The sequence below is a fragment of the Carcharhinus amblyrhynchos genome, chromosome 7, assembly GCF_965287045.1.
Source record: "Carcharhinus amblyrhynchos chromosome 7, sCarAmb.v2.hapA, whole genome shotgun sequence".
NCBI classification, from domain to species: Eukaryota; Metazoa; Chordata; class Chondrichthyes; order Carcharhiniformes; family Carcharhinidae; genus Carcharhinus; species Carcharhinus amblyrhynchos.
The window spans coordinates 12211548-12234547 of NC_137330.1; positions in this window are offsets into that span (position 1 = coordinate 12211548).

A 23000-nucleotide genomic window follows, 5' to 3' on the forward strand; every position below is an offset into this window, starting at 1 on the left:
ACTTATGACACTCATAAATAAAACTTTTCAAAAAAGTATACCTCGGGGAAAACAAACTGTCCACTTCAACCACATTATGTGCCACTCACAACCATTTATCCTGACATAACTATTCGTGCATCAGTGACTATCTTGTATTTAGGAACATTTTATTTGGATTCCCCCACCAGTGGAAGGTTTTGCTTCATCTACCCTATCATCTACCCTACATAAGTCCTCTATCAGGTCAGCACATCCCATAGAGCCATTAAATACATAGAATCCCCACTATGCAGATGGAGGCCATTTGGCCCATCGACCTGTACCACCAAGATAGACTCATTGAGCCAACCAGGGAACCCCATGGCAACACTGATACAATATAGGTCTTTGGCTTACTGTGGCAGTGAGAATCTCTTCTTCCTTGATATCTTGCATCTCCTCCATTCAAATCACCATTTAACATCATGTAAATTGGGCAGGACATTGAAAGAATAGAGGTCATCTGTCGAATATTTATAGGTGGCTGGACAATGGTGAATGGATGGAAAATTCTGTGATTAGTTTTATCAGTAAGTTTTATTTTTGCATGTTTGACCAGACAGTGTAATGCCTGAAAGGGAAGCTAGTCCCTCCCAAAGCATCTGACTTCTTTCTAACAAAGGCAGTGACTAATCCAGCCCTGGAAACGGGAGTAGAAACCTCCCGAAGCTCTCGCACGGTTCAGCAAAACAAGAGCATTGTTGTGGGCACAAATGCAATGCGTTTTACAGAGCCAGAGCCACAACCAGGACATTTTGGTTTCGATCCGTTTCTAAATGCAAGTTCTCTTTTCATTCAACCACGAATGAATCGAAATTAAGCTGCACTTTGCAAAAATCTACATAGCGCGAGGGATGGTGGTTTCCTCCATCGTGGGGGTCTCAGTTGACTTTGCATTATCATGTGATAGATAGCAAGTTCTCGACCCATCTTACATAAAAACATAGATGATAGGAGCAGGAGGAGGCCATTTGGCCCTTCGAGCCTGCTCTGTTATTCATCACGATCATGGCTGATCGTCCAACTCAACAGCCTAATTTTGCTTTTTCCCCATAACTTTTGATCTCGTTTGCCCCAAGTGCTACATCAAACCGCCTCTTGAATACATTCAATGTTTTGGCATCAACTATTCCCTGTGGGCGGCACGGTAGCACAGTGGTTAGCACTGCTGCTTCACAGCTCCAGGGACCTGAGTTCAAATCCTTGCTCGGGTCACTGTCTGTGTGGAGTTTGCATGTTCTCCCTGTGTCTGCGTGGGTTTTCTCTGGGCACTGTCCAAAGATGTGCGGGCTAGGTTGATTGGCCATTCTAAATTGCCCTTAGTGTCCTGGGATGCATAGGTTAGAGGGATTAGTGGGTACAAATGTAGGGATATGGAGATAGGCCCTGGGGTGGGATTGTGGTTCATGCAGACTTGATGAGCCGAATGGCCTCTTTCTGCACTGTATGATCCTATTCTAAGTAACGTATTCTATAGGCTTATCACTCTTTGGGTGAAGAAATGTCTCTCCATCTCCGTCCTAAATGGTCTACCCTGTATCCTCAGGCTGTGACCCGTGGTTCTGGACTCCCCCATCAGCGGGAACTTCCTAGTCCTGTTAGAATTTTATGTCTCGATGAGATCCACCCCCCCCACCACTTGTCTGAACTCCAGTGAAAGCAATCCTAACCTAGTCAGTCTCTCCTCGTACATCTCACACATTTCCGTTCCCACCAACATTCACTCCCTGTAGGCACCCTGGCCGTGAGGGGTCAGATCTGCTCAGACTTTGGTCACCGTCCCCCACTAGTCTCACAGGGTCCGATGTGGCGAACAATTGGTAAAGTCGGGCGTCAGGCGAGTAGCGCAATCTGCACCCGATTCCGAACCAGTTCCCCCTTTATCAAGGCCTGAAAATGGCCACGATCAGGACTCCACCTAAATGGGTGCAAAGGCTATTTGCATGCATTTTAATTGACTTAATGGGCTGCACGCTGAACCTTGCCAGAACTTCCCCCTTTACCACCGCATTCGCCCATCCGGATTTGGTGCGAAACAGACATGCTCCACAAAAGTACAACTCGGACGTTCCACTTAGTGAGGAAGTAAGTGCCGAGCGACAGACGGCTCCCTGCTTGAGATCGGTGTGGAGGGGGCGTGGGAGTGGGGGAGGGGGTCCGTTGCTACCCTGCCTGAGATCAGTGCTATTCTGCCTGAGGTCAGTGAAAGGGAACGGGGGAGTCTGCTGCCTCTCTGCCTGGGATCAGTGAGGGGGAAGGGGGGCGTCCACTGCCACTCTGCCTGGGATCAGTGAGGGGGAAGGGGGGGGTCTGCTGCCTCTCTGTCTGAGCTCAGTGAGGAGGAAGGGGGGGTCTGCTGCCTCTCTGTCTGAGCTCAGTGAGGGGGAAGGGGGGATCCACTGCCATTCTGTCTGAGATCAGTGAGGGGGGAAGGGACCTGTGATCAGTCTGGGTGGTAGAGGGTGGTGGGGGGGGGGGGGGTTGGATAAAGGGGTCAGTAATGTTGTGGTAGTAGGGCAATGTCTGTGGGGGGCATTATCCAGCCTGGGAGCGACGTGGCAGGGGAGCCACATTCTATCATTTCTTTCTGCGCGTGCGCAGTTGGAGGCGCCGATCGGTGCTGCAGGATTTTGGGCGTGTTAAGCCTCACCCACAGGCTTGTACAGCGCGATTCGGAATCACTGATATTTTCACAGACAGAGTGCGCACGGGGGTGCCTGAGAATGGGTCTAAAAGTCAGATCTGAAACACTCCCAGATTTAAGAACACCCAGCACTTAGAATCAAAACGGTAAGATAGCACCCTCCCTCTCTAACTGCTCTTACACTTTGACTAACAACAGCGGAAGAGAAACTTAAGACAATACAGAGCAGAGGAAGGCCATTCGGCCCATCTTTTCTACACTGGAGAGGACTGAGAAAATCATTCCAACTCTGTTGAAATAAAAGCAAAACCCTGCTGAAAATGCAGGATAAACTCAGCAGGGTTAGCAGTTGAGTTTTTCTGGGATTTTCCGGCCGCACTCACCCCAAATCAGGAAAATCCCACCCGAGGACAATGGATCTTTGCATGTTGCGCTCTCGGCCCCCACACATGTTGGCTGGTATTTTATGACTTCACTCAGGCAAGGTTCGTGAATTCCACCCGAGGCCAACGCAGAATTCCGTTCTGTGAGCCACGTCCACCCCAATCCCGGGGCAGGCGTAACGGTAAAATCCTGGCAGTTGAGTTTTTCCAATATTTTCTGTTTCTCTTCCATCTCCCCTTCCTTTTCTCCCGTAGTCCCAAAGATCTATCCTTTGCAAGGATTTATCACTTTTGGAAGTCACTATTATACAGATACGAACGTGTGAAATAGGACCAGAAGAAGGCCATTCGGCCCCTCCAGCAAGCTCCACCATTCAGTAAGTTCATGGCTGATTTGCTTGTGTTGAGTTCCACATTCCCTACCTACCCCCGATCACCTTTGATTCCCTTGCCTAAGAAGAATCTATCCACCTCTGCCTTAATATTCAACGACCCTGCCGCCACTGCCTTCTGAGGCAGAGAGTTCCAAAGTTGCACAACCCTTTGAGAGAAAAAAACTGCTCATCTTTGTCCTAGAGGGTGGCATGGTGGCACAGTGGTTAGCACTGATGTCTCACAGCACCAGGGACCTGGATTCCATTCCCGGCTTGGGTCACTGTCTGTGTGGAGTTTGTATGTTCTCCCTGTATCTGCGTGGGTTTCCTCCGGGTGCTCCGGTTTCCTCCCACAATCCAAAGATGTGCGGGTTTGGTTGATTGGCCATGCTGTATTAGCCCAGGTTGTCAGGGGGATTAGCAGGGTAAATGCGTGGGATTACGGGGATAGGGCCTGGGTAGGATTATGGTCAGTGCAGATGTGGTGGGTCAAATGGCTTCCTTCTGCACTTCAGGCATTCTGTGATTCTATAAGGGTGTCAGCTCCCACCATCCTTTCATACGGAGCATTCTGTAACATAAGAAAGTCCAGCCAATGTAAGGGTTAATGTGGGACTGGGGAAACAGTAGCACCCACAGTATGATGTAGAGAGAGGCACAAAGGTGGACTGTGTGTGCCATAGAGTCTGAAAGGAGCCAGATTGGAGGCAGCAGTGAGGTAGTATATTGGAGATATACATAATTAAATGTACCAATAAACAGTCTATGTTCAACCTTAGAAGCCTTCATTTTTATTTGTTTTGTTATTTTATTTGTTTGTGTCGCAAGTATGAATGGACCTACCTTGCATTAAGTTGATCTTTCTCTTTATCATAGCTAACTCTGTAACACTACATTCTGTACTCTCTCATTTCTTTCTTTATGAATGATATGCTTTGTCTGCATAGCGTGCAATAAATAATACTTTTTACTGTATGGTAGTACATGTGACAATAATAAATCAAACCAAATCAAACAAGTAGGCTTACATTGACATTGCAATGAAGCTACTGTGAAAATCTCCTAGTCACCACATTCTGTTCGACTACACTGAAGGAGAATTTAGCATGGCCAATGCACCTAACCAGCACGTCTTTCAGATTGTGGGAGGAAACTGGAGCACCCGGCGGAAACCCACGCAAACACGGGAAGAATGTGCAGAGTCTGCACATACAGTGGATAGGAATTACTGAGTGACATTCTAATGTCTTGGTAAATGCACTGGTGATATTTCTAACTTTCCCACATTACCAAAGTCCTTTGGTGTTACAACACATCTTAAAGGAGGAGAAAAGGGTAGACATGTTGAGGGAAGGAATTCCAGAATTTAGGAATTAGGTAACTAAGGGCACGGCTGTCAGGAACGGAGAGATGAAAATAGGAGATGCACAAGGACAGAATCCGAGGAGCATAGTGATTTTTTAAATTCATTCGTGGGAGATGGTCTTCGTTGGCTGGAGGAGGTTGTCCAATATTCATTCATAGGATGTGCGTGTCACTGGCAATACTAGCATTTATCCCTAATCACCCTTGGACTGAGTGGTTTGCTAGGCATTTCAGAGGGCAATTAAGAGCTAGCCACATTGTTGTGGGCCTGGAGTCACATGTAGGCCAGGACCGGGTAAGATGGCAGATTTCCTTCCCTAAAGGACGTGAGTGAACCAGATGCTTTTTTTTGTGTGCAAAGAAAAGATGGTTTTGTGGTCACTATTACTGTGACTAGCTTTCAATTTTAGACTTTATTCATTCAACTTAAATTTCATCAGCTGCCGTGGTGGGTATTTGAACCCAATGTGGATGGTAGCACAGTGGTTAGCACTGCTGCCTCATGGCGCAAAGAAACCAGGTTCAATTCCGGCTTCGGATGACTGTCTGGGTGGAATCGGCACATTCTCCCCGTCTCTGCGTTGGTTTCCTCCAGATGCTCAGGTTTCCTCCCACAATCCAAAGATGTGCGGGTTAGGTTGGTTGGCCATGCTAAATTAGCCCTAGTGTCAGGGGAAGTAGCAGGGTAAATATGAGGCGATATGGCAATAGGGTCTGGGTGAGATTGTGGTCGGTGCAGGCTCGATGGGCCAAATAACCTCCTACTGCACTGTGGGATTCTATGGATTCTGTGATATCTCCAAAACATTAACCTGGATCTCTGGGTTACTAGACCAGTGATATTACCAATAGACCACCACCTCCCCTAGGTTACAGAGATAGGCAGGGGTATGGCCATGGAGGGATTTGAATGGGAGGATGAGAATTTGAAAATCCAAGTGAGAGGATAGGGAAGATGGGAAACAGAAAGCCTTGAAAAGAACAGCAGTTTGAAGCAACTGTTCCAGCAATTAAACCTATTAACACTTTCAGCAGCCTGGTGACCTTACCTGTTACATTCACCTGAGCGTTTTGTTTCAATAGAGGTTTGGCTGTTCTCCCCCTGCCTCAGTTCAGATAAATGATCTCCCTCAAAACGTGCACCCAATTTCTTGTCAGTGGTAGTGGAGGCAAATTCATTAGGGTCTTTTAAGAGACTCCTGGATGAGTACATGGGACTTAATAGGATTGAGGGTTATAGGTAAGCCGAGTAGGTAAAGATAAGATTGGCGCAATTTGTGGGCCGAAGGGCCTGTTTGTGCTGCAGTTTTTCTATGATTCTATAGATTGCATACAATTCTGTCTTTGTTGTGTGACTGTGGATGTGACCGTCTCTCAGCCGTTCCTGAGCACCGTCTGCAGGGGGAGCTCTTTAGTCAGCTGTAAGGCATGTCTTCAAAAGGCTCAAGTAATCCAATTGACTTCCGCTAACAAAGTTTTTAAAGTTTAAAGATTAGTGTCACGAGTAGGCTGACATTAACACTGCATCGAAATTGTTTACGGTGAAAATTCCCTAGTCACCACACTCCGGAGCCTGTTCGGGTACACTGAGGGAGAATATAGCACGGCCAATGCACCCTAACCAGCACGTCTTTCAGGCTGTGGGAGCAAACCCACGCAGACATGGGGAGAACATGCAGACTCTGCCCGGACAGAGTGATCCGAGCCAGGAATCTAACCTGTGTCCTTGGAGCTGTGGGGCAGCAATGCTAACCACTGTGCCATTGTGCCGTCCCAGCCATTGAAAGTTGGTTCTAAGGGAACACGTAAAAGAATAAGAACATTTAATGAAACACAACTATCCATGACAACTGCATGGAAAATAATCATAGAACCCTACAGTGCAGAAAGAGGCCCTTCGGCCCATTGAGTCTGCACCAACCGCAATCCCACCCAGGCCCTACCCCCACATCCCTACACATGACTTTCTGCAGCATGCCTCATTTCTGCCCTCAGAAAGACAGACTTGCATTTCCTTTAACTTCTTTGATCAAGTCTGGCCATCTCAAAACATTGCACAGCCCATATAGTACTTTTAACAGTATAGACACTGTTTTAATACAGGAAGCACAGCAGCTAGTTTTGCACAAACTCCCAGGCATAGCAGTGAGATGAATCTGATTTTGTGACGTTGGCTGAGGGGTCAGTGGGAAATGGGGAGAAACCTCTTCTTCAAAATGTCCATCCACCTGAGAAGGCAGAGGGAGCCTCGGATTCTCATCTCATTCAATAGGGAGAACCTCTGTCGGAATTCTGTCAATGCCAACACTCGGAGTGCCAGCCTGCATTTTAGTTTCTTTTGAACGAATGTCACAAGAAGGCTCACGTTAACACTGCAATGAAGTTACTGTGAAAAATTCCCTAGTCACCACACTCCGGAGCCTGTTCGGGTACACTGAGGGAGAATTCAGCGATGCCAATGCACCCTAACCAGCACCTCTTCCGGAGGAAATCGAAACACCCGGAGGAAATCCACGCAGAATATACTGACTCCTCACAGAGAGTGACCTCAGCCAGGAATCAAATCCGGATCCCTGGCGTTGTGAGGCAGTAGTGCTAACTACCGTGCCGGTGTGCCGCCCTGTTCGGGTTCAGTCAGGGTTATGAAGGATATACTGGTACTGGAGTGGGGGGGGTGTACTCCAGTGCCAGGATATCCTTTCTCAAGTAAGGAGGGTGAATCTTGTGAAGGGTTAAGAAACCACTGCCTTCATTCTCAGAAGTGAAAGTGCGAGCGACCGATCACAGCTGTGTCAGGAGATCGGCATTTAAACTGCACAGCGAAACTCCACGGTACAGATCAGGACAATCTAACCCAGAGGTGCAACAGGCCCGAGGGGCTGAATGGCCTAATGGTATTCCTGACCAGAGAGGCTATCTAAAAGGGGAGACAGGTGTAGGGACTGGGAGGCATACATGTGGAGACGTGTCTGTATTCCTCAGTGGGAATAGGTACTTTGCTTGAAAATAGTCACACCTCACAAGGTGTCGGCAATAATTAAGTGGAAAACTGCTGACAGAACATCTTTAAATTATGCCAGGCTCAGATAATATCTAGAGGTTAGCTGGATAAACAGAGGCACATGACAGGTTTAAAGACGCTGCCTTTTAAAGTCATGTTGAAGTGAGTCACTAGCGCAGTAATCTGGATTATGTTCTTTATGCCTCACAGTTGCATTCAATGAAGGTCAACATGATGTATTGGTCTCATGCACCGGTATCAAGTTGTACTTTCTTCGGTCTGTTTATCTTTCCCCTGTTTAATCCAAACCTGGTTATTACTATCTGCATAATCAAACTCATACACAAGACCTATTTAGATCTGACCTTTTGTTTCCCGTCTGTTCTCAAAGAAAAGAGTCACTTTTGAATATACAGCATTGTTCAACGGGCTTTAAACACAGAAGCGTAGAAAATAGAAACAGGAGTAGGCCGTTTGGCCCTTCGAGCCTCCTCCGCCATTCATTACAATCATGGCTGATCATCAAGTTCAATATTCTGATCCCCTCCCTTCTGCCACCCGCCCCCATATCCCTTGATCCCTTTAGCCCCCAAGAGCCATGTCTTATTTCTTCTTGAAATCCAACAATGTTTTGGGCTCAACTACTTTCTGTGGTGGTGAATTGCACACATTCACCAGCCTCTGGGTGAAGAAATTTCTCCTCACCTCAGTCCTAAAATGTTTATCCCTCATCTTCAAACTATTAGCCCTAGTTCTGGATTCTCCCACTATCGGAGAGCATTCTTTCTGTGTCCACCCTATCTAATTCTGTCAGGATTTTATAAGTTTCTATGAGATTCTCTCTCACACCTCTAAACCCCAGTGAATATAATCCTAACCTAGTCTCTCCTCATGTGACAAACCTGCCATCCCAGGAATCAGCCTGGTAAACCTTCACTGCACTCCCTCTATAGCAAGGACATCCTTCCTCAGATAAGGACTGGGTAATAATGGGTAAAGTTTGAGTAATGCTGGGGGAGGGAAGCAATTTGCAAACTAAATGGTAACATTTTAGAAGCAATAGATCTTGTGGTTCTGGTACACAAGTCACTCAAAGAGTAAAGTCCAGGCATCACAAGGCTACATTTTATGGATACGAAAATAGAGCAAGGAAATCATTGTGAACAGGAGGAGGCCATTGATTAGAGATAGTCAGCATGGTTTTGTAGCGGGAAGGTCGTGCCTTACTAACCTTATTGAGTTCTTTGAGAAGGTGACCAAAGAGGTGGATAGGGGTAAGGCAGTAGATGTGGTATATATGGATTTTAGTAAGGCGTTTGATAAGGTTCACCATGGTATGCTTCTGCAGAAAATGCAGATGTATGGGATTGGTGGTAATTTAGGTACTTGGATCAGGAATTGGTTAGCAGATAGGAGACAGAGGGTGGTGGTTGATGGTAATTATTCATCATGGAGTGCGGTTACGAGTGGTGTGCCTCAGGGATCTGTTTTGGGGCCACTGCTGTTTGTAATCTTTATTAATGATCTGGATGAGGGTATAGTTGGGTGGATTAGTAAGTTTGCTGATGACACCAAAGTCGGAGGTGTGGTAGATTGTGAGGAAGGGTGTCAAAGTTTGCAGGGTGACTTGGACAGGTTGCAGAGCTGGGCCGCGAGGTGGCGGATGGAGTTTAATGCGGAGAAGTGTGAGGTAATCCATTTCGGTAGGAATAACAGATGTGTTGAGTATAGGGCTAACGGGAGGACTTTGAATAGAGTGGAGGAGCAGAGGGATCTAGGTGTATGTGTACATAGATCCCTGAAAGTTGGGAATCAGGTGGATAAGGTTGTTAAGAAGGCGTACGGTGTCTTGGCGTTTATTGGTAGGGGGATTGAATTTAGGAGTCGCAGCGTCATGTTGCAACTGTACACAACTCTGGTACGGCCGCACTTGGAGTACTGTGTGCAGTTCTGGTCCCCACATTACAGGAAGGATGTGGAGGCTTTGGAGAGGGTGCAGAGGAGGTTTACCAGGATGTTGCCTGGTATGCAGGGGAGGTCCTATGAGGAGAGACTGAGGGATTTGGGGTTGTTTTCACTGGAAAGAAGGCGGCTAAGAGGGGATCTTATAGAAACATATAAGATGATTAGAGGTTTAGATAGGGTGGATGGTGATAGCCTGTTTCCTCGGATGGAGAAATCTAGCACGAGGGGGCATGGCTTTAAATTAAGGGGGGGTAGTTATAGGACGGATGTCAGGGGCAGGTTCTTTACCCAGAGGGTGGTGAGGGACTGGAATGCCCTGCCTGCTGCAGTTGTAAATGCGCCTAGTTTGGGGGCGTTTAAGAGATTGGTGGATAGGTTTATGGACGAAAAGGGATTGGTTTAGATTAGTGGGTCAATGTTTTTTTTTAAAAATAAGACTGGTCAGCGCAACATTGTGGGCCGAAGGGCCTGTTCCGCGCTGTAATGTTCTATGTTCTATGTTCTATGTTCTATTCTGCCCCTCGAACATTTTCCCCCTATCTGTTGGATCATGGCTGATTTTGAAGTGTGTCCACTCACGTTAGCTCCATATTCGTTAATACAGTTAAAAGAGGCTTGGATGGGTACAAGGTTGGGAAAGGTTTAGAGGGATATGGGCTAAACGCAACATGTGGGACTAGTTCAGTTTAGGAAACCCGGCCGGCATGGACGAATTGGGCCGAGGGGCAGAACGGCCTCCTCCTGTTCACAATGATTTCCTTGCTCTATTTTCGTATCCATAAAATGTAGCCTTGTAACGCCTGGACTTTGAGTGACTTGTGAATCAGAACCACAAGATCTATTGCTTCTAAAATGTAACCATTTGGTTTCCAAATTGCTTCCTTCCCCCAACATTACTCAAACTTTACCCATTATTACCCAGTCCTTATCTGAGGAAGGATGTCCTTGCTATAGAGGGAGTGCAGCGTAGGTTTACCAGGCTGATTCCTGGGATGGCAGGTCTGTCATATGAGGAGAGACTAGGTTAGGATTATAGTCACTGGGGTTTAGAAGTGTGAGAGGGGTTCTCATACAAACTTATAAAATTCTGACAGGAAGTGATAGGGCGGACTCAGAAAGAATGCTCTCCGACAGTGGGAGAATCCAGAACTAGGGCTAATAGTTTGAAGATGAGGGATAAACCTTTTAGGACTGAGGTGAGGAGAAATTTCTTCACCCAGAGGCTGGTGAATGTGTGGGATTCACCACCACAGAAAGAAAGTCGTTGAGGTCAAAACATTGTCGGGTTTCAAGAAGAAATAAGACATAGCTCTCTGAGGGCTAAAGGGATCAAGGGATATGGGAGGGGCAGTCTATGGGCTGGAGTTTACAGCCTCACACGTCCTCAAACCATAAAATTCTGTCCGTAGTTGTCTGTCCTTCGCCTGTTCTGATTCCTGCGGTGGGTGGGGCAGTAAAATTCCAGCCTTTGACTGACTCTATGACCTCTGATTAACCAAAGAAAAAAGCAAATGCAATTGTAAACTTTTTAATTAATCCCCAGCTGCAACAGGTCTTTGGGGTGGAATGTTCCCCTTTGTGCGAAGATGTGTTTCCTGGCATCACCCCTGGATGCCTCGCTCTCTAATTTTAAGATGAGGCCCCCCTGTTCTGGACTCCCCCACCAGTGCCAGCGAAAATGGTTTCTCTCTATCTAACCCAGCCAATCCCTTAATCACCATAAACACCTCAATTAGTGCACCCTTTAATCTTCTGTGCTTAAGGGAAAACCAGCCTCGACTCTGTGTGCTGACCTCACAATTAACCCCTTTTAGTTCTGTGTCAAGTAGCAGAGCAACACAGCATCAGGGACAATTTCCTCACTGTTGTTATGCCAACAGTTATGGGACATGAAGTGGGTGGGTTCCACGTTGGTGAGAGTTGAAGTGAGCAGTGTGAAGACAGGGAGGCCAGGCAAATCTTGCCTCTTAAGAACATAAGAACCAGGAGCAGGAGTAGGCCACCTGGACCCGCGAGCCTGCTCCGCCATTCAATAAGATCATGGCTGATCTTTTCATGGACTCAACTCCACTTACCGGCCTGCTCACCATAACCCTTAATTCCTTTACTGTCAAAAATGTATCTATTCATTCAATGAGGTAGCCTCAACTGCTTCACTGGGCAGGGAATTCCACAGATTCACAACACTTTGTGTGAAGAAGTTCCTCCTCAACTCAGTCCTAAATCTGCTTCCCCTTATTTTGAGGCCATGGCCCCTAGTTCTATTTTCACCCACCAGTGGAAGAACTTCCCTGCTTCTATCTTATCTATTCCCTTCATAATCTTACAAATTTCTATAAGATCTCCCCTCATTCTTCTGAATTCCAATGAGTATAGCCCCAGTCTACTCAGCCTCTCCTCATAAGCCAACCACCTCAACTCCAGAATCACCCTAGTGAATCTCCTCTGCACCCCTTCCAGTGCCAGTATATCTTTTCTCAAGCAAGGAGACCAAAACTGTACACAGTACTCCAGGTGTAGCCTCACCAGCACCTTATAGAGCTGCAACATAATCTCGCTGTTTTTAAACCCCATCCCTCTAGCAACGAAGGACAAAATTCCATTTGCCGCCTTAATCATCTGCTGCAGCTGCAAACAACTCCATGATTCTTGCACAAGGACACCCAGGTCCCTCTGCACAGCAGCATGCTACAATGTTTTACCATTTAAACAACAGTCCATTTTGCTGTTATTCCTACCAAAATGGATGATCTCACATTTACCAACGCTGTACTCCATCTGCCAGACCCTTGTCCACTCACTCAAACTATTTATATCCCTTTGCAGACTTTCAGCATCTTCTGCACACTTCACTCTGCCACTCATCTTAGGGTCATATGCAAATTTTGACACACTACACAATCCAAATCATCTATGTTAATCATAAATAATTGCAGTCCCTGAGGCATACCACTAGTCACTGATTGCCAACCAGAAAAATACCCATTTTCCCCCACTCTTTGCTTTATGTTAGTTAACCAATCGTCTTTCCATGCTAATACATTACCCATAACACTGTGCACCTTTATCTTATGTAGTGGCCTTTGGTGCAGCACCTTGTCAAATGCCTTCTGGAAAACCAGATACACCACATCCATAGGTTCCCCATTATCCACTGCACATGTAATGTTCTCAAAGAATTCCACTAAATTAGTCAAACATGACCTGCCCTTCATGAACCCATGCTGTGTCTTACCAATGGGGCAATTTATATCCATATATCTCACTATTTCTTCCTTGATGATAGATTCAAGCATTTTCCCTACTACAGAAGTTAAGCTAACTGGCCTATAGTTATCTGCCTTTTGTCTACCTCCTTTTTTAAACAGTGGCATCACATTTGCTGTTTTCCAATCTGTGGAAATCAGTCCAGAGTCAAGCGAATTTTGGTAAATTACCACTAGTGCATTTGCTATTTCTCCTGCCATCTCTTAGTTCCCTGGGAAGGATTCCATCAGCACCAGGAGACTTGTCTACCTTTAGCCCCCTTAACTTGCCCAACACTACTTCTTTCGTGATAATGATAGTTTTTAAGTCCTCACCTGCCAAAGCCTTCCTGTCATCAATTTTTGGCATGTTATTTGTGTCTTCCACTGTGAAGACCGACACAAAATACCTGTTCAATGCCTCAGCCATTTTCTCATTTCCAGTTATTAATCCCGCTTCTCATCCTCTAAAGGACCAAAGTTTACTTTAGCCACTCTTTGTCGTGTTATATATTTGTTGAAACTTTTGCTATCTGTTTTTATATTCTGTGCTAGTTTACTTTCATGGACTATCTTACTTTTCTCCAGAGCTTTATTCGTGGCTTTCTGTTGACCTTTAAAGATTTCCCAGTCCTCTGGGTTCCCTGAGGAGGGTTAAACCTGGGGAGGGTTTAAATTAGATTTGCAGGGGGGTGGGAACCAGAGTGCCAGAGCAGGTAGTGGAGCGGGGGTGAAAATAAATGATGATAACAGTTCATGCAAAATCGCAAATAGAAGGGTTGTGCGTGGTGGTAATAATCTTCCGAGGTGTGTCTATTTCAATGTCAGGAGTATTGTGGGGAAGGCAGGCGAGCTGAGGGTGTGGATTGACACATGGAATTATGACATTATAGCCATTAGTCAAACTTGGTTACAGGAGGGGCAGGACTGGCAGCTTAATGTTCCAGGGTTCCAATGTTTCAGACGTGATAGAGGCAGAGGGATGAAGGGTGGGGGGTGGCATTGCTAGTCAGGGAAAATTTCGCAGCAGTGCCCAGGCAAGACAGATTAGAAGGCTTGTCTGCTGAGGCCATATGGGTGGAGCTGAGAAACAGGAAGGGTATGACCATATTAATGGGGTTGTATTATAGACCACCCAATAGTCAGTGAGAATTGGAGGAGCAAATCTGCAGAGAGATAGCAGACAACTGCCAGAAACATAAAGCTGTGATAGTAGGAATTTTAATTTTCCACATATAGATTGGGACTCACATACTGTTAAAGGACTAGACCGGGTGGAGCTTGTAAAATGTGTTCAGGAAATTTTTCTAAATCAATATATAGAGGTACCAACTAGAGAGGATGCAATATTATATCTCCTATTAGGGAATGAGTTTGGGCAGGTGATGGATGTGAGTGTGAGGGAACACTTTGGTTCCAGTGATCATAACGTCATTAGTTTCAACTTGATCATGGATAAAGATAGATCTGGTCCTCGGGTTGATGTTCTAAGCTGGAAAAAGGCCAAATTTGAAGAAATGAGAAAGGATCTAAAAAGCATGGATTGGGACAGGCTGTTCTCTGGCAAGGATGTGATTGGTAAGTGGGAGGCCTTCAAAGGAGAAATTTTGAGAGTGCAGAGTTTGTATGTTCCTGTCACAATTAAAAGCAAAGTGAATAAGAATAAGGAACCTTGGTTCTCGAGGGATATTGCAACTCTGGTAAAGAAGAAGAGAGATATATGACATGTATAGGCAACAGGGAACAAATAAGATGCTTGAGGAGTATAAAAAGTGCAAGAAACTACTTAAGAAGGAAATCAGGAGGGCTAAAAGAAGATATGTGGTTGCTTTGGCAGTCAAGGTGAAGGATAATCCTAAGAGCTTCTACAGGTATATTAAGAGCAAAAGGATAGTAAGGGATAAAATTGGTCCTCTTGAGGATCAGGGTGGTCAGCTTTGTATAGAACCAAAAGAAATGGGGAGATAGTAAATGGGTTTTTGCATCTGTATTAACTAAGGAAACTGGCATGGAGTCTACGGAAATTAGGCAAACAGGTGGGGAGGTCATGTAACCTGTACAGATTAAAGAGGAGGAGGTGCTAGCTGTCTTGAGGCAAATCAGAGTAGATAAATCCCCAGGACCAGACAAGGTATTCCCATGACCTTGAAGGAGACTAGCGTTGAAATTGCAGGGGCCCTGGCAGATATATTTAAAATGTTGGTATTGTTAGCGCGACTGGGCGAAACGACCACTACGGACTCAGGGTGAAGTTCAATAACGGCACAGCTTTATTTTCTTTTTACGTCGACGGAGAAGCACAGTCAGGACATACGATCAGACTGTCCCGAAAGCGCTCTAAAGACTCCCCCACAAGGGGCTACAGTTATACCTGAACTTCGCGTTTCAAATGCCAATCCTTTATTTACAGTATTTGACCTCAGCCATCCTGTTTCGATGTTTTCGAGTGTTGGAGCAATTGTTTTAAGTGTGTGTTGATCGTTTTTGTCTGGTTGGTTATCAATGGTCTGGAATCTCTGGGGTTTGAACCAGAGGTGTGTTATTGATCTCAAAGAGTTTTGAGGGACCAGGGACGCTTCCTTAACTGTGTTAATTTTAGGTGTCTCCGTGGGTTGTTCAACTGGTTTAGAAGTCCTGATTATGATGGGGTGGGGATGTGTTCTTTAATTTAGTTCCTGTAGGTGCCATCCTGTCCAATTTCCCTTATGTGCTAGCCCTCATTTGCGTTCTAAAAGCATGCTCTTGCCTACTGATCAGTGTCCGTTACTTTGTGATTTTAGTGAAGGGCCCTGAGGATAACTTTAGTTTGCTTCCATTTTGAGCGCCCAATTTCATAAAATTTGTTGTCCGATAACAGTATCCACGGGTGAGGTGCCGGATGATTGGAAGATAGTTTATGTTGTTCCGTTGTTTAAAAAAGGCTCTAAAAGTAATCCAGGAAATTATAGGCTGGTAAATTTGGCATCAGTAGCAGATAAATTATTGGAAGGAGTACTAAGAGATAGAATCTACAAATACTTGGATGGACAGGGACTTATTAGGGAGCGTCATCTTGGCTTTGTGTGTGGTAGATCATGTTTAACCAATCTATTAGAGCTTTTCAAGGAGGATACCAGGAAAGTGGATGAAGGGAAGGCAGTGGATGTTGTCTACATGGGCTTCAGTAAAGCCTTTGACAAGGCCCCTCGTGGAAGGTTAGTTAGGAAGGTTCAGTCACTAGGTATACATGGAGAGGTAGTAAATTGGATTAGACATTGGCTCCATGGAAGAAGCCAGCAAATGGTAGTGGAGGATTGCTTCTCTAAGTGGAGGCCTGTGACCAGAGGTGTGCCTCAGGGATCAATGCTGGGCCCATTGTTGTTTGTCATCTATATCAATGATCTGGGTGATAACATGGTAAATTGGATCAGTAAATTTGCTGATAATACAGAGATTGGAGGAGTAGTGGACAGTGAGGAAGGTTTTCAAAGCTTGCAGAGGGATTTGGACCAGCTAGAAAAATGGGCTGAAAAATGGCAGATGGAGTTTAATGCAGACAAGTGTGAGGTATTGCACTTTGGAAGGACAAACCAAAGTAGAACATACAAGGTAAATGGTAGGACACTGAAGAGTGTAGTAGAACAGAGGGATCTGGGAATACAGATACATAATTCCCTAAAAGTGGCATCACAGGTAGATACAGTCGTAAGGAGTGCTTTTGGAACATTGGCCTTTATAAATCAAAGTATTGAGTATAAGAGTTGGAGTGTTATAGTGAGGTAGTATAAGACATTGGTGAGGCCAAATTTAGAATACTGCGTGCAGTTTTAGTCACCTAATTACAGGAAGACATTATTAAAGTTGAAAGAGTGCAGAGAAGGTTTACAAGGATGTTGCCGGGACTTGAGAAACTGAGTTACGGAGAAAGATTGAATAGGTTAGGACTTTATTCCCTGGAGCGTAGAAGAATGAGGGGAGATTTGATAGAGGTGTATAAAATTATGATCGGTATAGATAGAGTGAATGCAAGTAGGCTTTTTCCACTGAGGCTAGGGGAGAAAAAAACCAGAGGGCATGGGTTAAGGGTGAAGGGGGAAAAGTTTAAAAGGAATATTCGTGGGGGGGGTTTCTTCATGCGGAGAGTGGTGGGAGTGTGGAATGAGCTGCCAGATGAAGTGGTGTATGCGGGCTCACTTTTAACATTTAAGAAAAACTTGGACAGGTACATGGATGAGAGGGGTGTGGAGGGATATGGTCCAGGTGCAGGTCAGTGGGACTAGGCAGAAAAATGGTTTGGCACAGTCAAGAAGGGCCAAAAGGCCTGTTTCTGTGCTGTAATGTTCTATGGTTCTACTCTTTGCCACTTTGTATGCATTTTCTTTCAGTTTGATACCTTCCTTTATTTCCTTAGATATCCCTGGTTGATTACCTCTTTTTCTACAGTCCTTTCTTATCACTGGTATATACTTTTGCTGAGCACTGTGAAAGATTGCTTTAAAAGTTCTCATGTCCATCTGCATTGTCCAACTCTTACCCACACCCGACAAAACCCTGTACCTGGCCACTGAGCAGGTGGATTCTGGCAATCAGAGGTTATAGCCTTTGTCCAATATTTAGTAGAACTTAATGTGCTGTTTGGAATTTTCCAGATTTATTAGCATTGTACTGGGACCTAAAAGGTTAAATTATCCCAGGCTCATAGATTCCCTACAGTGCAGAAGGAGGCCATTTGGCCCATCAAGCCTGCACTGACCACAATCCCACCCATGCCCTATCCCCTTAACCCCACATTTTTACCCTACTAATCCCCCGACACTAAGGAGCAATTTAGCATGGACAACCAACCTAATCCGTACATTTTTGGACAGGACGCACAAACTAAGGGCGGAATTCTCTCCAAAAATTTCTAAAGCTGGAATTCCCTGGTCTTGTTCACCCCGTTAACACTGGCTAGTGAGAATGGAAAATTTGGCACTCAGCCCAAACTCCACTCACTGCAGCAGGACTGGAGAATCGCAGCCACGGGCGAGCTTGCAGAATTCCAGTCTCACTGTTGTCCACAGCAGGGGAACCAGTGAGATTTGGTTCGTAATGTTTTAGGGGGAGATCATGGCCTAGTGATATTATTCCTAGACTATTAATCCAGAAACTCAACGAATGTTCTTGGGCCCCAAGTTCGAATTCCACCTCGTCAGGTTGTGGAATTTGAATTCAATAAAAAATATCTGGAATTAAGAACTTACTACTGACCATGAAACCATTGTCGATTGTCAGAAAAATCCATCTGGTTCACTAATGTCCTTTAGGGAAGGAAATCTGCTGTCTTTATCAGGTCTAGCCTAAATGTGACTCAAGACCCACAGCAATGTGGTTGACTCTCAACTGCCCTCTGAAATGGCCAAACCAGAAACTCAGTGCAAGGGTAACTAAGGATGGGCAATAAATACTGGGCAGCCAGTGACACCCAGGTCCCATGAATGAATTTTAAAAAATAGAGCCTGGGGAGATTCTCACTGAATTCTCCCACACTTAGCATTCAATATTTTGAGGTGGGAACCTGAAGATGTTGATGGAGGGATCTTCTGGTCCACTGCTGTCAGTGGGTTTTCTCACTGTTCACTGCCTCTGCTACTGGGTAACCTGCGATGAGCGGGGGGGGGTCACCATTCACGGGACCAGAAGATGCCAGCAGAAATGGTCAGAACAGTGAGCCCGCATGTGGAATATTGTGCACAGTTTCGGTATCCTTATTTACAAAACGATATGAATGACACAGTTGCCACTTTTAATGGGAACCCAAATCTCCAGACCACCCCATATGCCCCTATGGCACTGCCAACCTGGCACTTGGCAATGCCAGGATACTACCCAGCCATTTTCCCAACTACCCAGGGATTCAGTAACCTCCAAGCCCCCTGATGTGACCATCAGGACTGGTCTCCATTTGTGGACGTTCCAATGGTCCATGATTCTCTGAGAGGAAATATTCTTGTAATCCCCATCTCAAATGGGGATTACCCTTATTTTTAAACCATGCCACCTGGGTTCTACCTCCTTCCCCAAGTCACCCAGCCAAATCCCCTCAAGATCTTATGACCGGAATGCTCTGATGTAGTTCTCCCAGCCACCGCTCAGCCAAATCTCCATTCACTGCAGGGGAACCAGAGAATCCCAGCTGTACATAAGGTCACAGAATCCCCACTGAGGGGTGGGATTTTACGGCCTCGCTCGTCCCGAAACTGTAAAATCCCGCCTGAGGTCAACCGATCTTTCCTTCGTCCGCCCCTTGCCCACTCCAATTTCCATGGCAGGCGGAATGGTAAAATTTCGGCCCACATGTTTCAATAAGATTAGCTCTCCATTTTGTAAACTTTAACGGCTACAAGCCCAACCTGTCCAATCTTCCCTCAGAAGATAAAAGCTCATCCCAGGTATTAGCCGTGTGACCATGAGCATTCTCCGAACTGGTTCTAATGCATTTATATCATTTCGTAAATAAAGATACCAAAACTGTACACAATACTCCACATGTGGGCTCACCGTTTAGACCATATGCACCAGCATCCTCTGGTCCCACTGATCACGACACACCCCTCCCCCATTCCTTCCCTCACCAACAGCACCCCCTCACCACCACCCCATCGCAGGTTCCTCAACACAGGGGCTGTGAACAATGGGAAAACACGTTGGCAGCAATGGACCAGAAGATCCCTCTGGTGGCCAATGGTGGACCACCTCCATGGGGCAGGACAGGAAAATCCCATATGTAGTCCCACCAGTGCCCTGTACAACTGCAGCCAAACATTCCTAATTCCTTATTCCATTCCCCCTGCAGTAACAAGATTCCATTTGCTTTTCTAATCGCCTGCCGTACCTGTATGCCAGCCTTTCGTGATTCATGTGCTAGGACACCCAGATCCCTCTGTACTTCTCAGTTCTGCAATCTATCGCTTTTTAAATAATATGCTACTTTTCTATTCTTCCTGCCAAATGATTTCCCTTTCACAAAACCATGCTGACTCTGCCAGATTGCATTAAGATTTGCCAGGGGCCCCGCTGCAGCCTCCTTAATAATATCTTCCATCCTTTTCCCTGTGATGGATGTTAGGATGACTGACCTCTGGTGTCCTCCTTTGCATCTGCTTCCTTTCTTGAATGGGGATTCACATTCGCTATTTTTTAACCTAATGGGACCTTTGCAGGATCTAGGGAATTATGAAAAATCATAATCAATGCATCGACTATATCAGCAACCACTTCTTCTCAGACTCGAGGACAAAGACCATCAGGAGCTATCAGTTCCAATAATTTTCTCAGTACTCTTTCCCTGATAATTATAATTGTTTTAATTTGATCCCTCCCTTTCTCCTCATCATTTGTAATTATTTCTAGGATGTTAATTGTATTCTGTACGGTGAAGACAATGAAAAATATCTGTTCAGTTCATCCACAATTTCCTTATTTTCCAATACTAATTCCCCATTCTCACTCTCTTCTCGATGACCAACTTACCCTTTTTGTTTTTAAATATTTGTAGAAGCTTCTACTAACTGTCTTTGTGTTTCTAGTTAGCTTTCTCTCATATTCTTACTTCTCTTTCCTTTTAAACTTTCAGCCATTCTTTGCTGATCTTTATATTCTGTCCAATCTTCTAATCTGCCACTTATCTCTGCGGAATTATGCTCTCTTCCCTTCAATTTGATACCATCTTTAACCTCCTTAGTTACAAATTGTGGACAACACGGTGGCACGGTGGTTAGCACTGCTGCCTCACAGCACCAGGCACCTGGGTCAATTCCCAGCTTGGGTCACTGTCCTTGTGGAGTCTGCAAGTTCTCCCTGTGTTTGCACGGGTTTCCTCTGGGTGCTCTGGTTTCCTCCCAGAGTCCAAAAGATGTGTGGTTAGGTGCATTGGTCATGCTAAATTCTCCCTCAGTGCATGCAAACAGGTGTCAGAATGTGGCAACTAGGGGATTTTCACAATAACTTGATTGCAATGTTAATATAAGCCTACCTGTGACACTAATAAATAAACTTTAAAAAAGATGGTGCATCATTCCCTTCGAGTTTTTCTTATTGGAATGCATCCTTTCCGACTATTCTAAAATATCTTCTTAAATATCAGTTATTGCATCTCTAATGATCTATCTCTTCACCTATTTTCCCAGTTTAGTATAACCAGCTCTGTGTTCATAACCTTATTATTGACCTTATTTAAGTATAAAACACTAGTCTTAGATCCATTCCTCTCTTCCTTTAACTGAATGTGAAATTCAACCATCTTATGATCACTGCTACCTAGGAGGACCTTCACTAGGAGGTCACTAATTAATCCTGTCTCATTGTACATTACAGCTCATGTGTTGTAGGTACACCCACAGTGCTGTTTGGGGGGAAGTTCCAGGATTTTGACCGAGCAGCAGTGAGGCAACTGTGCTTCCAGGTATCAACTGTCCTTGTTCTTCTAGATGGTAGTGGTCACATGTTTGGAAGGTGCTGGCTAAGGAACCATGGTGAGTTCCTGCAATGCATCTTATAGATGATACATACTGATGATACATCCAATATAGTCTGCTCTTTGGTTGGTGCTAAAATGCGCTGCACTAAGAAACTATTGTGAAAACACACAATGAATAATCAGCCAGGTTACACTCCACCACCATCGAACAGTGACAGCAGCATGTATCATCTACAAGATGCATTGTAGGAACTCACCATGGTTCCTTCCAAACATGTGACCAGTACCATCTAGAAGGACGAGGACAGCTGATACCTGGAAACACCAGCATTTGGAACTTCCCTCCCAAGTCACTCACCATCCTGATTTGGAAATATATCATCATTCCCTCACTGACGCTGGGTCAGAATCCTGGAACTCCTCCCCCTAATGGCACTGTAGGTGTACCTACAACACATGGACTGTAGTGGTTCAAGAATAAATTTACTACCACCTACTCAAGGGCAATGAGAGATGGGCAGGAAGGGATAGAATATACAAGCCACCATTGTTGCTCCCTGTTTACCCCATCCCACTGTGTGGTTACTGTTAGTGGACTGATAAACAACTCCCACAAGTGACTTCTTACCTTTACTCTTTCTTATCTCCACTCAACCTATTCCTACATCTTTGGTCTCCAGAATTAAGGTCATCTCTATCTATTGTACTATTATCCTTCCTGTCCTTCCTAAATGTCATGTACCCTTGAATAGTCAGGTCTTAGTCTTTGTCATCCCGCAGCCAAGGGACAGTATGGTGGCAAGCACTTTTGCCTCACAATGCCAGTGACCCAGGTTCGATTTCCATCTTGGGTTACTGTCTGTATGGAGTCTGTGCGTTTTCCCCTGCGTGGGTTTCCTCCGGGTGCTCCGGTTTCCTCCCACAGTCCGAAAGATGTGCTGGTTAGGTATATTGGCCGTGCTAAATTCTCCCTCAGTGTACCCGAACAGGCTCCGAAGTGTGGCGACTAGGGAATTTTCACAGTAACACCATTAATGTAAACCCACTTATGACTAATAAATTAACTTTAACTTTGTGTCTCTGTAATTGCTATCAAATCATACACACTCATTTCTATTTGCTTTATCAATTCATCTGCTTTGTCACAAATGCTACCACAAATGCTATCCGTCGGGAAAAATATACAAAAGTCTGAGGTCATGTACCAACTGACACAAGAACAGCTTCTTCCCTGCTGCCATCAGGTTTTTGAATGGACTTACCCTGCATTAAGTTGATCTTTCTCTACACCTTAGCTATGACTGTAATATTCTGCACTCTTTCCTTTCCTTCTCTATGAATGGTATGTTTTGTTTGTATAGCGCGCAAGAAACACTACTTTTTATTGTATACTAATACATGTGACAATAATAAATCAAGTCAAATCAAAATCAAAGCTACCAGCACTCAGGTATAAAGCCTTTAATTCTACCTTTTTATTATTTTTGTAATCTTATTGCTAACATTTTCTGCTGGTGCACTCTTAGTTTTGTATATTCTGTCCCTTCCTGTCACACAAAGAGCCC